We start from the raw sequence: 14,283 nt of genomic DNA, 5'->3' as shown, positions 1-14,283 counted from the left end.
TGGACACCGCTATACGTCATCAAATTTTACGTCATCGGGTGTCTTATGGGGCTTATCCCTTTATGTATATACTTTATAAAGCTGTAATAGTAGTAGTGTGGATTCGTTTCTGTGACGACATTCGTTACCAACTTACGAAAACAACGTTTTTGCAAAAGAAATGAAAATATTGATTATATCGGCTGTTATAAACACAAAACGATTCTTACACAATCCTTTATGGTTGAGTATGTTAAATTAAATATTCCTCCCTAGGGATAATACCGATTAAGTACATCGATAAATTTTGCGAAAACGTACACATTCTTTTTTTTCTTATTATTTTTAAATATTTTAAACCTTACACTGATAAATATTGCGAAAAAATAAACATATTATTTTTTATTTCTTCTGATTTCATATCCTTAGTTTATTTTTTTATCACAAAAAAAACACTGTGTTTTATTTGGAAATGCATCCATCTAGTGTCATCTCATTTTTGGAAATTATTTCCTCATATCTCAACATCTCTTATCGAAATAGCCGAAAAGCGAACTAATATGCTCGGATTAATATTTTTTTCTTAAATTCTTTTCACTTCATTTTGAAGAAATGTTTTGAAGTTATCTATTTAAATTTGAATAAAAACAATCCATGGTTTACAATTTATAAGGCAATATTGTTATAGTAAACTATTGAAATTTCACAAGAACGACAAAATTGTAATACTACGGGGCTGTCTTTAAATTTATTTCAAAATTTAATTAATCTTATCAAAATTTATTTTCTGTTTTTTACGACAGAGAAAACAAAGAACTTTTTTTTAAGGAGATAAAAAAAGTCCTTGGTTTTCATTTTTTTTTAAATGAGATAAAAAGAAGTCCTCCGCCGTGACAATGTTTACACATTGCCGTGACCAGGATTCGAACCTGGGTTACTACGGCCACAACGTAGGGTCCTAACCACTAGACGATCACGGCTACCGGAGGCGGTGGACCCTGCGTCAAAGTAAGCATTTATAAAGTAAAAGAGTGCGCAGGCGCAGTAGCGAAACATCAAAATTCTCATCTTTCACACATCTGAAAAAAGTACTTATTTGTCCATTTTGTTTTGTACAATAATGCACCCTTTTATTTTAAATATTGTATAAAAATATATAAAAATAAATATATCCTGTAAATAAAAACTGCTAAAAAAACAGATTTTCAAGTGATATACACTTTTTTCTATGTGTAACGTTATTATTTTAATATTTGCGAATAATTTAGTTAATTTTTTTGTTTAGTTTAAGGCCCAACATATAAGTCGCAACTCAATTTTCTTTAACAGGTAACATTTGACAAAATTGTTTTTTGTTGTTTAAAACACCGTTTTTCATCGAAATAAATATATGATTTTGAAAAGAAAATAATTATTGAAAAGTATATTCAATATTTCTTCTAAAAAAAATCGGGCGTGAAGTGACGTCCGGCTCTCAGCGCAGCCAAATGCTTAATGAATTCTATTATTACGAGCAAGGCGTTAATTAAGAAGTAAGCGATAATCTCGCTTCGCCGGAACGATTCTAACTATGGTTTATAACTAGATATAGACTTAATGGACTAAATCAGTGTTTCTCAATTAGTGGTACGTGAGTTGCATCAAACAACAATCTACAAACATACAACCTCTTGACTAACAAATTATTTAAGTCAAGAGGTTGTCACATTTGTTACATTAAACTGCTTTTCACCTTCAATGTATTTTGACGGTAATAAATGTTTTTAAAAAATATTTAATTTTTTTATTTATCATTAATGCAATATGCTGATTGGGAATCACTGGATTAGAGTAAAGGGGGTTTTCTTACGACGATTAGTAAAATATTGCTAGTTCTTTGACTTGGTATTCCATATTTAAGTTACAAGGAGCTATAAGTGAGTGACTGCTTTTAAGGAGAGACTATTCTAGAATGACCCTTGCCATACGTGGGTATTCGCACGGTTTAGGGATGCTGTTCTCACCACTATGTCAGCAACGTACCCAAATTCCTCAAAGACAAATTTGTATTTTTCACAAAGCAGCGTCGACATATACTAATCACGTATTTTTAAAAATTTCTATGGTCCACGTTCCTCGCCAAAATATCGAATTAACATTTTAATTTGGTAGGTAGGTGTGCGGTGTACTGACAAAATAATTTGTATTAAATTATGGACTGAATACTCTATCAAGGCTGTTGGAATAATAAATCAATGAATGAGCTGATTCATAGTTTTTTTTAAACGTATAATAACATTCTTGTTCATTTTCATTTTATTTTAATTTTATACTTGTTATCTGCTTGTGCCTACCTTTTTTGCGAGGAAAAGTTTTTAAACTGCTGTCAGGAAATTCATATCTAGATAGCCAGACGCACAAGACAAATGAACACATGAAAACTGCGCAAATGTATACGCGACAACTGCGCAAATGAGAACTTCGCACGTACAAGTACAATAAGTGCTCACAGTGACAATTACTCACATACGCTATGGGAAGTTTTAGCGACTATTTTGACCCATTGATGGTCCATCATGATGCCAATGCAAATTCTACCGTGATGGATGATAATATAATTTATCGGCTAGTAGATAATTGTTTTCGATTTCGACAACTCAACAGAATAGCTGCTATTTGTTGTAATAACCCAAATTTGTGAACAAAGATTTGACACACTCATTTGTTATTTTCGATTTGATTATATCGATTCCCAAACAATGTTAGGACCACATTTTGAGTGTGTCCAAATACTTGTTCACAAAATCTGGATTATCTCCAATTACAGGAGTTATTTTCATATTATTTTTTGACATCTCATCAAAGATAAAGAAGAATATGGAATTTTTATTTATTTATTGATTTGGCGATTAATTTGTAGAACTCCATTTTAATTTATGTATTAATTTTAAATCAAACACAGATTTTTGAGTCTACTAAGTTGTATTTTATTAACAAAAACACATAAAAATTATATTGTGACAATTGTTTCGCCTTGTCAGGGCATTATCAAACGAATGACATTCGTTTGATAATGCCCTAACAAGGCGAAACAATTGTCACAATATAATTTTTATGTGTTTTTGTTCATAAAATACAACTTAGTAGACTCAAAAATCTGTGTTTGATTTAAAATTAATACATAAAAAAGAATATGGAAGTTAATATGGTTATAATGGGTAGAATTGGTGAATGTTACATGTTGATCACTTAAACCTGCCTATGACGGTCGTCAGCTCCGTAAATGCCCAGACTTCCATATTCTTCTTCATCTTTGATGAGATATCAAAAAAATAATAATGTTAAGATAGCTTAAGAAAATTGGCAAGCCAAAAAGTCAAGCCACTAGATAAAAAATAAAAATAAATAAATACAAAAATTAAAACAAGAAACAGCTCCTAACCCTTTTTCATCCTTAAACGTCACAACTCTACAACTTAGACTTAGGTGCTTCACATACGGTGTTTGAAAATGATGCGGAATGCATTAAAACACGTGTCGCTATAGATTTTAAGAAAAAGTGGTATTTACCGAGTTTTAAAATTACATTTTAAATGGATAGGTATTACCGCAAAGTGACTGGCGAATCAATTAATGATAAGTTAAGAGGTTGGTTATGGTCTATTTATATTTTTTAATCAGAACTTTGAACTTGCTCAAAAATCGCATCGCACAAAGTAATAAAATGTTGTCTTTTCTGCTTAATCTTTTCTCATGTGATTAAAAATTATGGTTTCGTGGAATTTCAGTTTCAGCATTTAGCACCTTGTACCTTGTCACTTTAGCCTGATTTTTTCTTCATATTACAGATGTATGTCTATAGACTAAACATAGCATATGACATATCGCTCACTCCGTTCAAGAACGTCATAAATCAAAAAACTTGATTTTTCAGGAGAACGTTTTTCAAGTTTAAAAATATAATACAATGTTTTAAAAATAAATATCAAGCCACTTGTTGAACTTTTTACTGTGTAACAGATCTTTTAAGGTAAAACCTTAAGGTTTTTTCTCCATTTGTAAAATATATAATATTAATAAAAAATAGTTAAACAATACCTTTTCTTCAAAATGCAAAAACAACACTTTCTACCTGTAGCGGGTAAATAGTAGGTTAAAAGTATACCTCTTTTGCTGGGATATAGAACATTTGCTGGGTATTCCGAAAACATGCACAACTGAAAATTGACGATTTTTTATTTATGACGTTCTTGAAAGGAGTGAGCGATATATAAAAAACTTGATTTTTCAGGAGATCGTTTTTAAAGTTTAAAAATATAATAAAATGTATTAAAAATAAATATCAACCCACTTATTGAACTTTTTATCGTGCTACAGATCTTTTTAGGTAAAACCTGAATGATTTTTCTCCATTTGGAAAATATTTAATATATTAAAAAAATAATAATCAAACAATACATTTTCTTCAAAATGCAAAAACAACACTTTCTGCCCAGTAGCGGTTAAATATTAAGTTTTCCCGCTTTTGTTGGGATATAGTACATTTTCTGGGCATTCCGAAAACATGCACAGCTGGAAATTGACGATTTTTGATATATGACAATGTTGAAAGGAGTGAGCGATATGGGTGTACTGTAACGGTGCCGGATTTACAATGTAGTATTTTCATAAATAGATATTTGTTTTAGCGTAAACACTTTACTTCCGAAGGATGTATTTTAAAAATGAGATCTAAAAAAGATCTCTTAGACAAATGTTCGAATGGTAAAATAAGGATGCAAGGTTGCGATAAGCACTATCGATAAAATTAAGAAAGGTGTGTTGAGACGGTTTGGGCATGTGAATCGAATGAATGAAGAAAGAATAGTAAAGCAAATTTATAAGTTGAAATTGGTTGGTAATAGAGGCAGAGAAAGACCGACGAAAACTTCCTTGTATGATCAAGTATTTCAAATACTTGAAAGTGGTCAGGTCAGGAGTCAGGTATATATGAGGAGATTCATGAATGTGTAAGAGTCGAAGATTGTTTGGAAAGACATGGTGGTGTAGCGTTCTATTCTATCTGCCTATCCATGCGGAGAAGTGGTTAGTTAGTTAGATTTAAAAAAAGTGTAAAAATAGATTACCTTGATTACAATTTTAATAACGTTCTATCATTACAAAATAAAAACAAAAAAAATTATCTTCAATGTTCTGTAAATATAATAGCAATAACTTTGAAATGGAATATTTGTTATATTAGGACTATAATGAAATTTGATTTACGGTGCCCTAAAATTTCTTATATTTTTTTTACCTAATTTTATAAATATATAATAAGTTTCGATACCTCTTAATCCTTTGGGATTAGGGACAAGCAGCAAGCGACTTGTGGAAGTTTAGTCATCGACACATAAAATATACTCATTTGTAGTACGAACGTCGAGAGAATCAAAAAAAAAAGTTGTCATCATATATATGACATGACTTGTTATTATGAGTATTAGAGTCAGAAATCGAAAAAAGGTAAATAAATTACAAATATTTGTTCTAATAAAAAAATCCAACTGTTCGAAGTGACGTTTCTGAAAGAATGAAAGGATAGGTATTGTGCTAAAAATGAGTTTCTCCATATTTGCATTTATTGTCGATGGAAATTTCGTTAAATTAACGAAACAGGTTGCGTTTATATTTATATTTTAAGCACATGAGAACATAGCATGATACAAACTTTTAACTGAAACGCTGAATACCATACCGCTCTAACGATTTTTGTATGAACCTAAATAATAAATCAAACATTGGAATAATGTATACATACAATTATAAAATATATTGTTGATAGGTACTTAAATAAATAATCAACTGGAAAAAATGTGTTTAAAAAAAATATATACGGAAAAGTTCTATCAATATCAAAAACCAAGCTGTTTAATAATTTTCCCGAATGGTAGGTACCAAATGTAAATTGAGTATTACCTGAGAATTATAATTATTCTGTGTAGCCTGGCTTAACATAACTTTTTATGTTACAGTTTTATTTGTTTTCCTTTTTGTATGCACTCATTTGTAGTATACCGGGTTTAATTATTTTATAAAAAACATGTGCATTTGTAATTGTGTTCACCTTCAAGGATCGAAACGTCCAAGAAATATTATATGAAATTACAGAAGAGGACAACGAAATCCCCGGACTAGATTTTTAGTAAATTTTAATCTTTAGCATATTTCAGTGCATTGTTCCTGAGATGGACAGTATTATGTAGTTTAAGTACCTATGTATTATTGGACAAGTAACTTCATTCATATATATTTCGTGTTTTATTCGACTTAATAAAATTATTTATGCTTCATTCATCAATAATCTTGACAAATTTGTTTAAAAATTGTCTGAAAACGTCAAAAATTAGATTATTCCTTGAGAATGACCCACATCGAGAACAATCTGCAGTGTGGGTGCTGGGTGTTTATAAACGTCTTCTTTGAATAATATGCCAACCTTGCGGAAGGACGAAATTAGCATATGTTTTTGGGCAGATGGACAATAACCGAATCTTCAGAACTCGGAATACAAATGGGCCATTCATGACACCTTAAAATTATTAATAAACTAATATTAAAAAGGAAGATTTATGGTCACTTTTGAGAGTTAAACAGCCAAGTGTCCAAGTTCCATTGGACATAAGATTATAGAGGATTGCTTTAAAATTCTGCCGAATGAACAAATGAATATTGAATATTTGAAAAATTAAATTTTCAAGATTGGGAGACAACCGTTTGCTGTTTCTGCCATTGAAGATAGGCCCTGCTAGGGTACCGTTTTCGTGCTGAGAGACGAAATAGCCATCTTTATACCAAACACTCCACATAAATATCCAACCATTATCGCACGGCTTTCATTCAATTGTAGGCTAATTCAAGCTGTCCCACAAAAGTAAAAAATACAACTAAAATTTTGATAAATGAGATTTGAAATAATTTGATAAGTTCTCGCAATTAATGTTATTTTATTTTACTGGTTCATTTTACTTTATTGGATAATAAATATATTTAAGTAATCAATTATTTTACATAATATTACCCATTTACGTATCGCAAAACTCTGCCATCCTACCACAAGTGTTATCAGAAGTAAAATATAATAAATTGATCATCATGGTATTGTGAAAGTCAATAAACTTAAATGAAAATAGTAATTTTCTTTCTTTTAATTCTGCACTGTAGTAATTCCATATTGTTAATCAATAATTAGTCCTTTCACCCCACCCTTTATATCGAACAAGTTTTTAATACAATAACGCGATACATTTTTACATCTTAAATCCGTTTATTTATTAACAGAAGAAATTACATCGTCAATTTTATACATTATATTAATTTAAATAAATATTAATAATAATAATAATAATAACCATATCCGCTCCCTAGGTGGAGCATATGGAGTCCACAAACTGTCTCCAGGCTTTTCTGTCGGCTGCCAGCTCCCTTGCATCCTCCCAAGTCAGTAAATAAATAGTAATATAAATAAACTAGTAAATACTAGTAAAAAGTTTGGAAACATCATATTCAATTCACGGTGGACTAATCCAAAAAAAAACAGAAGATAAAATAGATATCTTTATTTTACTGAATTGAAAATCATTATTTTTTTCTTATATATGTACTTGATAGGTATCACGACATTGACAATTTACTGCACTTAAAATGAATCGTGACTCGATTTGCAGTTGACATCTAATTGTACCGGGTGTTACAAAAATCGCAACCGAAAGCCACAATAAATTATCAAATTATATTGATATATTTGAAATTTTTCAATAGACACAAGCAAAATTATTAAAACTCTAGGTATTTACATTGCTTAATAGATGACTTGTCATCTGTTGGTTTGAGTGATTACTTTATACGCTGTGTAACATTTACCATTTTGCCAATGGGTAGAATGCTGCCCAAGCTTCCGTAACTTGTTTCTTAAGGAACTAGGTACTTCATCTTAATAAAAAGTACTTACTATTCTTCATACATTTCATTTTCGTTCTTTTTCTTTTACCTATAGTTTAATCAAAGAGCTCTTGAGGTGGTATTTTACGAAAATGGCAATATATAAATTATTCTATCAGTTGTAAATTTTCTTGCTATTAGAAAAGTAGTATTTTTTCCCATGCACTTCTACACATACGGCATTTGAATCCCTTGAAATATATTTCACTCAGAAACGCAAGGAACTTTTTTTTTTTGAATTACCTAACGTCCAAGTGACTCTGAAATCTAGCTACGGCCTATGCAACACCGTTTATCATGTCCCTACTCAGGCTTCAACTTTAAAAGTTTCATAGCCTATGCCTACTTGTGAGTGGATTTACTCTTTATGTTTAAAGTTACTATAATTTCATGTAATTCATGAGTGAAAGTTCTAGGCAAAAACACTCGCTACGCAAGGAACTTGAGCGCAGTGCTAATTTATTACCTTGCCTTCAAAATATTAGAGCGAATATCGCGTCAATTTGATGCGATGCCCTATGCACCATTAAGTGCAGTTAAGAGGTGAGAAAAAATAAAAATATTTGTTATACACACATTAATTACAAATACATTTAATTCTTTTAATATTAATATTCGTATATTTTTTTAATGCACTTTGTTTTTTGAAAGGTGTGTCTTACTTTGTTTTATTCTAAAATCTAAATTTTGTTTTTTTTTTATTCCCAGCATGGGCTATATTTTTGTCTGCACCCAGTTATTTGTGTTTATCGCCGGTTGATTACTGAGTTTACTGGATGTTTTTTCTTCCTTTTTCAGTGATTTATCACTACCTCTGAAAGCAAATAAAAATGGCAACCGAAGTGGCTGCGTCGCCATCTAGGGCCGGATTTCCGACGGGCTGCTAGGAATATTAATTTGAAAAAAAGATTAATAAGAAAATGCAGTGGGATGCAACTGGTACAGAATGTTGCAAGGTAGAAAGGTTAAGCGGAGGCGGGTTGTATACCATATTAAATAAATAGTTTGAAATAAATGTTGAATATAAAAATAAAAATACAATAAAATCCTACACGGCTACCTTCATATTATTTATGAATTGAAATATTTTTTTTTTCAATGTTTTTTCCATGTCTATTATGAAGGTTAATTTTTGCACAATATATTTTTTAAAAGGTATGTTTTTTTTGGTTTTTAAATATCTACATATTATTATTATGTCAAAGGGATAAAAGGTCATGTATATTTTGGAGATTTGCGGAAGCGAAAATATGTCTAACTCAGATTTTCACTCGAAAACGAGTGAAAATGAAATAACCCAGATTTCTATTAGATCAAGGAGTGATTGACGTCCCATTGAAAGAACACACGAAGGCAAAGAGATCAGTCCTGGCTCAAATACCAATTCAGAGTGATTGGTACTTGAGTAGCGCGTGAGGTCACGATCTTGGAGGTCCTGGGCTCGAATCCCAGGTAGGTTAAATAAATAGTAGCGATTTTTCATCCTAATATTTATTATATATCAATTAAGACTGGTACCTGAAGCGCAGGGCTGATCACTTTTCTTTTTTGTATTTAACGATCAAGATAAAATGGCTTCTGTATGATCCAGTACCATATGTACCATTAGGTTCAGATAAGGGTTACAAGGAGAAGACAAAATAATTGTTGTATCATGGTTATAATTTTCAAATGGGAAATTTCTGTGATCTTAAACAATCTTTTAACAACAAATCAATTTATCTTGAAATAACATTTACTAATATGATAAAATTTTGAGTTTTGACCCATAGTTTTAAGAAATACAGGATTGTTGAGAAAAAACAGAAACTATTTAAAAAAATAAAAGCTTAAACACTGATTGCGTTATTGTATTTTAAAAAAAAAAGATTTATTAATTTTTCTTCTTGTTAAATTTGGATTTAATAAAAATATTGTGAATTTGAATAATGTGGTATAAAAACTTCTGAAAAATTTAATGATGTGTATAAAAAAATTGGTAAAGAAAATCGCATGTAAATCAGAAGAATATCGCTAATTACTTCGCAAGAGGATCGCCAGATGTCGCTTCAAATTTCTCATCTTAATTGCATATGGATATTGTACAAATAAATCATCCAAAACATTAAGTAATATGTGCAAAGCATATGCGAACTTGACTCATGTACATAAAGTGAACACTTAAGCCAGCCGATGACAGGTCGTGAATCCTGTGAATGCTCTATAAAATAATAACTTGTTTTTTTTTTAAGTTATCGAAAATAAATATTCATAATTATCCCTCGGTGGATGAACCCAGTCTTTATATAAAAAATTGGACTAGTCAATGGCTCTTGTTAGTGCTCTTTTAAATTACTATATATAATAAATTGTCTATCAGAATTACAAAATAATATCATTTGAATGCAAAAAAGTTGGAATTTATCAGATGTACCACCGCCAAATTTGAGATCAAAAGATGATAATAAAATTTATTTATGTGCATATTTTCTACAAAATCCTTGATTCGGATCTGTAGTTCTGCGCATACCTTTCAGTAAATGAGATAATGCATTCGTAATGGTACCGAACTTTAGTACATACAACGTAATGATTAGGAAGTAATCGAATGACGTACAGCAAAAGACATCTTGTGTCGTCATTGGTTAGAATTATTGTACACTGATATGCAGTATACTAGCAAAAATATTATGTAAACAGATCGATCCTCACCCCATGTGGGATACATGGGATAAGGTGGATACATGTGGATACAAGATAGAATTACCTTCATCCAGCTAAAACCATAATTTTACTAGCCAGTTACCTGTGCCAAAAAATCAATTAACAAGTCGTTTTGTGACACTTAACAATGTTTCTAAAAACAATACGTAGACATTTTGATAAACAACATAATTTATGTACATACATTCATGCTTTCGTTCGTTGAAAAAACGTCAATTAAAAAAAGTTTATTTTATTTTATGAACAAATAATGCTTTACAACATTTTGATTGTGTCCAAATACAGAAAATCTGGATTATCTCCAATTACACGAGTTATTTTCACATTATTTTTTGACATCTCATCAATGATGAAGAAGAATATGGAAGTCTGGGCATTTACGGGGCTGACGACCGTCATAGGCTGGTTTAAGTGATCACTTTACACACGTGTTACATTCACCAATTCTACCCATTATTGACAACCACACTACTTAAATTCCTCGAAGTTCTATATATATGAACCAATTTTGAAACATTATTCTTGGATCACTAGAACTTCACTAGAGACATCTATTAGTGAGATGAAAAGAAGAAGATGAAGAGAAGAAAAAAAAAGTTATTATTATTTTATCGATGCCTGACATTATATTATTTCATTTTAAAGAGAAAATTTATACATACTTATCTATGATTTTCATTTTGTAATCTTTACAATTTATAATGAAATTTTGTGGCATTTTTCAAAAACATGATACTGGATCTGTGTTACATAAGGTAAAAGTTTATTTACCTACATGTCACAATTTAATATAAAATTCACCTAACATACAATTTACTACAGGAGCTAATAAATAAATTTAATATAAGTAATTAATAGCTTCTTAATTTCTCAGCCAATTTCTCTGTCTTTATTATGAGTATTTTTAATTGGAGTAATAACCAGTATATTCCTAGTTTTTTGCTGTACATATTTATAATTGTATCGTTATTTTTTCTATGAGGGAGAAGAAAAAGAAGAGTACTCCATTAGGTATTCTTGAGTCATATCACAAGTCTGACGTAAGACGATGACGCCATTGAAGTAGTGTTCAATCTTGATTTGAACCAGTTTAAAGGACGGTTGTGACTATGTAGGTGGATATAACGTACAATCCTTGTGAAAATATAATAAAATAATTTTTATATTAAATAAAAAACCGTCGTACATTAAAGATGAAGGAATAAAAATAATAAATGATTTAAAAATATATATTATTCACTACAGTAAAAAGCGTGTAGTAACTGAATACTTTCCATTTTTAATTAATGTTTTACTTAGTAAATACCACTATTTCTCAAAATCTACTGTGATACGTGTTTCGATGCATTCCGCATCATTTTCACAACAACATACGGAGATTGAAAATGATGCGGAATGCATCGAAACACGTGTCACAGTAGATTTTGAGAAATAGTGGTATTTACTAAATAAAAGTAAAACTTTAAAAACGGATAGATTTTACCACAAAGTGACTGCCGAATCAATTAATGAAAGAACTGAATACTGTCAGTGTTTATTTTTTGCACCTTTGTCTTGTTTTATAATATTTTTCGATTGTTATAATTGCTATTGCGTTGCTAGCTGGTTACTGCTAAAGTACTTGTACTTTACCAGTAAGTTTTAGAAGTAAAAAAATGCTTTGAAAAAATGCTTTTGCGCGTACAAATCAGATCAAACAATAAGTATAAAACTAAGTAGAAAATATTGTGTTTTAATTAAATATTAGAACACAATAATTTATATTTCATTTATATGCGTTGTTGCAACAAACATTCAAATAATATCACGAAAATATTTATTATTTACAAAATAGTACACATTGTATTGACATAGATAAATGCGCACATATAAAACTATAATATTTCATGATCTTGGGGTAGTATTCTACAGAAATTACGCTATAGAAAGCTTACATCGTGAGTGTTTTTTTATTCTTCATTATAATATTTATTTAACATACATTATACTGATACTTAGGCCAAGGACTGACCACCTAGACTCATGAGATTATGATCATGTTAACACGTTATCAATTCTGTGCAACAACTTAAAGTTATTAGATGCGGATGTGGTTTGAAAGACGAAGAATAATAATATACTTACATGTTTTACGTGGCAATTAAATAGTTAATCAATTCTCCTCTTTTTTGACATCTCAACATAGATCACTTAACCAGTCATGACTGGTCATAAGCCCTGTAAATACTCAGACTTCCATATTCTTCTTCATCTGTGTTAAGATGAAGAAGAATTGGAGAAGAAAGAAGTGGAGAAACCCAGATTTGTGAACAAGTGTTGACAAGGACACTCAAAATGTTGTGAATTACTGAAATGTCTGATTGTTACGAATGGCGTTCTATCTGTGTATGTAAGCCAGAGTGGCGACCATCCTTAAATAATTCAAAAGCCAGAAAAAAAAAATCTAAAAATTAAAACAAAAGATAACTAAGCTTCCACTGGAAAATTAACCAAAAATAAAATTAATTAAATTGACAAATTACATACCGAACTAAGGTTATATTTATTTGGTCGTTTGAATTTTTTTAACTGAAATAAGTAGCACATTTTTTTCATACCCATAAACTTTTTAACTTAAAAATTGACTCCTAATCACAGATTTTTTTTTATGAACAAGTTAAATTATTCGAAATCTTTTTCGTATTTATTATGGACCCTCAATACCATGTTATGTGTGTGCAATTATCGAATCTAGTCAAGTGCTAAAAATAATTTATTATTTTGTAACGTAGCTTACGTGTGCTTATTTTACTTAAGTAACTGATTTTTCGATTTTGGTAGATAATTCTAAGTTTGGTTCTAACACCTGTAATGTACAATATTATCGCTATCTTTTAGGTCGAATCTCTTGTTAAAAATACGTATGAGTATTAAAAGTATTCTTACTCCAATATAATCTCTAATGTACAAAATAATATTTTTCGTAACTTCTTCTAACTCTTATCCGCACCCAATGGTGCATAGAGCACTGTACCGTATTGACGCATAGTTATATTGATCGTTACTTACATGAAGGCAAGGTGATCACTCCTGCGCTTCAGGGACCAGCCAGGGTAATATTTAAAGGAATATTATAGTGTAAAATCACTAATATTTATTTTCACCCATTCTGGGAATCGAACTCTCGGGACCTCCATCACGGTTGCTAAACACTCTAACCATAACACCATGGAGGCGGACTTCGTAAATTACACTGAATAAACATAGTATTCTATCCAATCTGTCCCTTATTCGCACCATCTGGTGCATAGGGCACTATTGGATGCAAACGTTGTAAACTTATCGGTAATTTTACTGTATGGTGACAAAGAGGTTAGTCGTGCGTTCTGAGAAATAGAGTGAACTATGAGTTTATTAGATGAGATACAGGTAACTTAAATGAAAGAGTTCAGACAGAAGGACATTACGGCTACACGAGAAAGATGAAAAAACAATAAGAGGTAGGAAAAGGAGATTGCATGCTCATACTAGCTTATGTAACTTGGATACTCTTTAAATAGGATAGTCTTTAAAAAAGGTGTTTCTTATCAAATATCATTACCCAATTTTGATTTTCTATAAAGTAGGTAAATCAATAATCAGTTCAGGAAAATTACTACAAGG

The 14,283-nt window shown here is 30.5% G+C and overlaps 1 non-coding gene across 1 annotated transcript; it reads right to left on the bottom strand.

Moving 5' to 3' along the window:
* Positions 1-887: 887 nt before the first annotated feature.
* On the bottom strand, positions 888-959 carry TRNAH-GUG (transfer RNA histidin (anticodon GUG)). The gene has a single exon. It is a non-coding gene; the product is annotated as a tRNA-His (tRNA).
* Between the last annotated feature and the right edge of the window lie 13,324 nt (positions 960-14,283).

The sequence above is a fragment of the Brachycentrus maculatus genome, unplaced genomic scaffold, assembly GCF_059751285.1.
Source record: "Brachycentrus maculatus isolate JH-2025_06_01 unplaced genomic scaffold, ASM5975128v1 h1tg000032l, whole genome shotgun sequence".
NCBI classification, from domain to species: domain Eukaryota; kingdom Metazoa; phylum Arthropoda; class Insecta; order Trichoptera; family Brachycentridae; genus Brachycentrus; species Brachycentrus maculatus.
The sequence above is the reverse complement of the archived record's forward strand: the minus strand, read 5'-3'. Positions and strand labels throughout refer to the sequence as shown.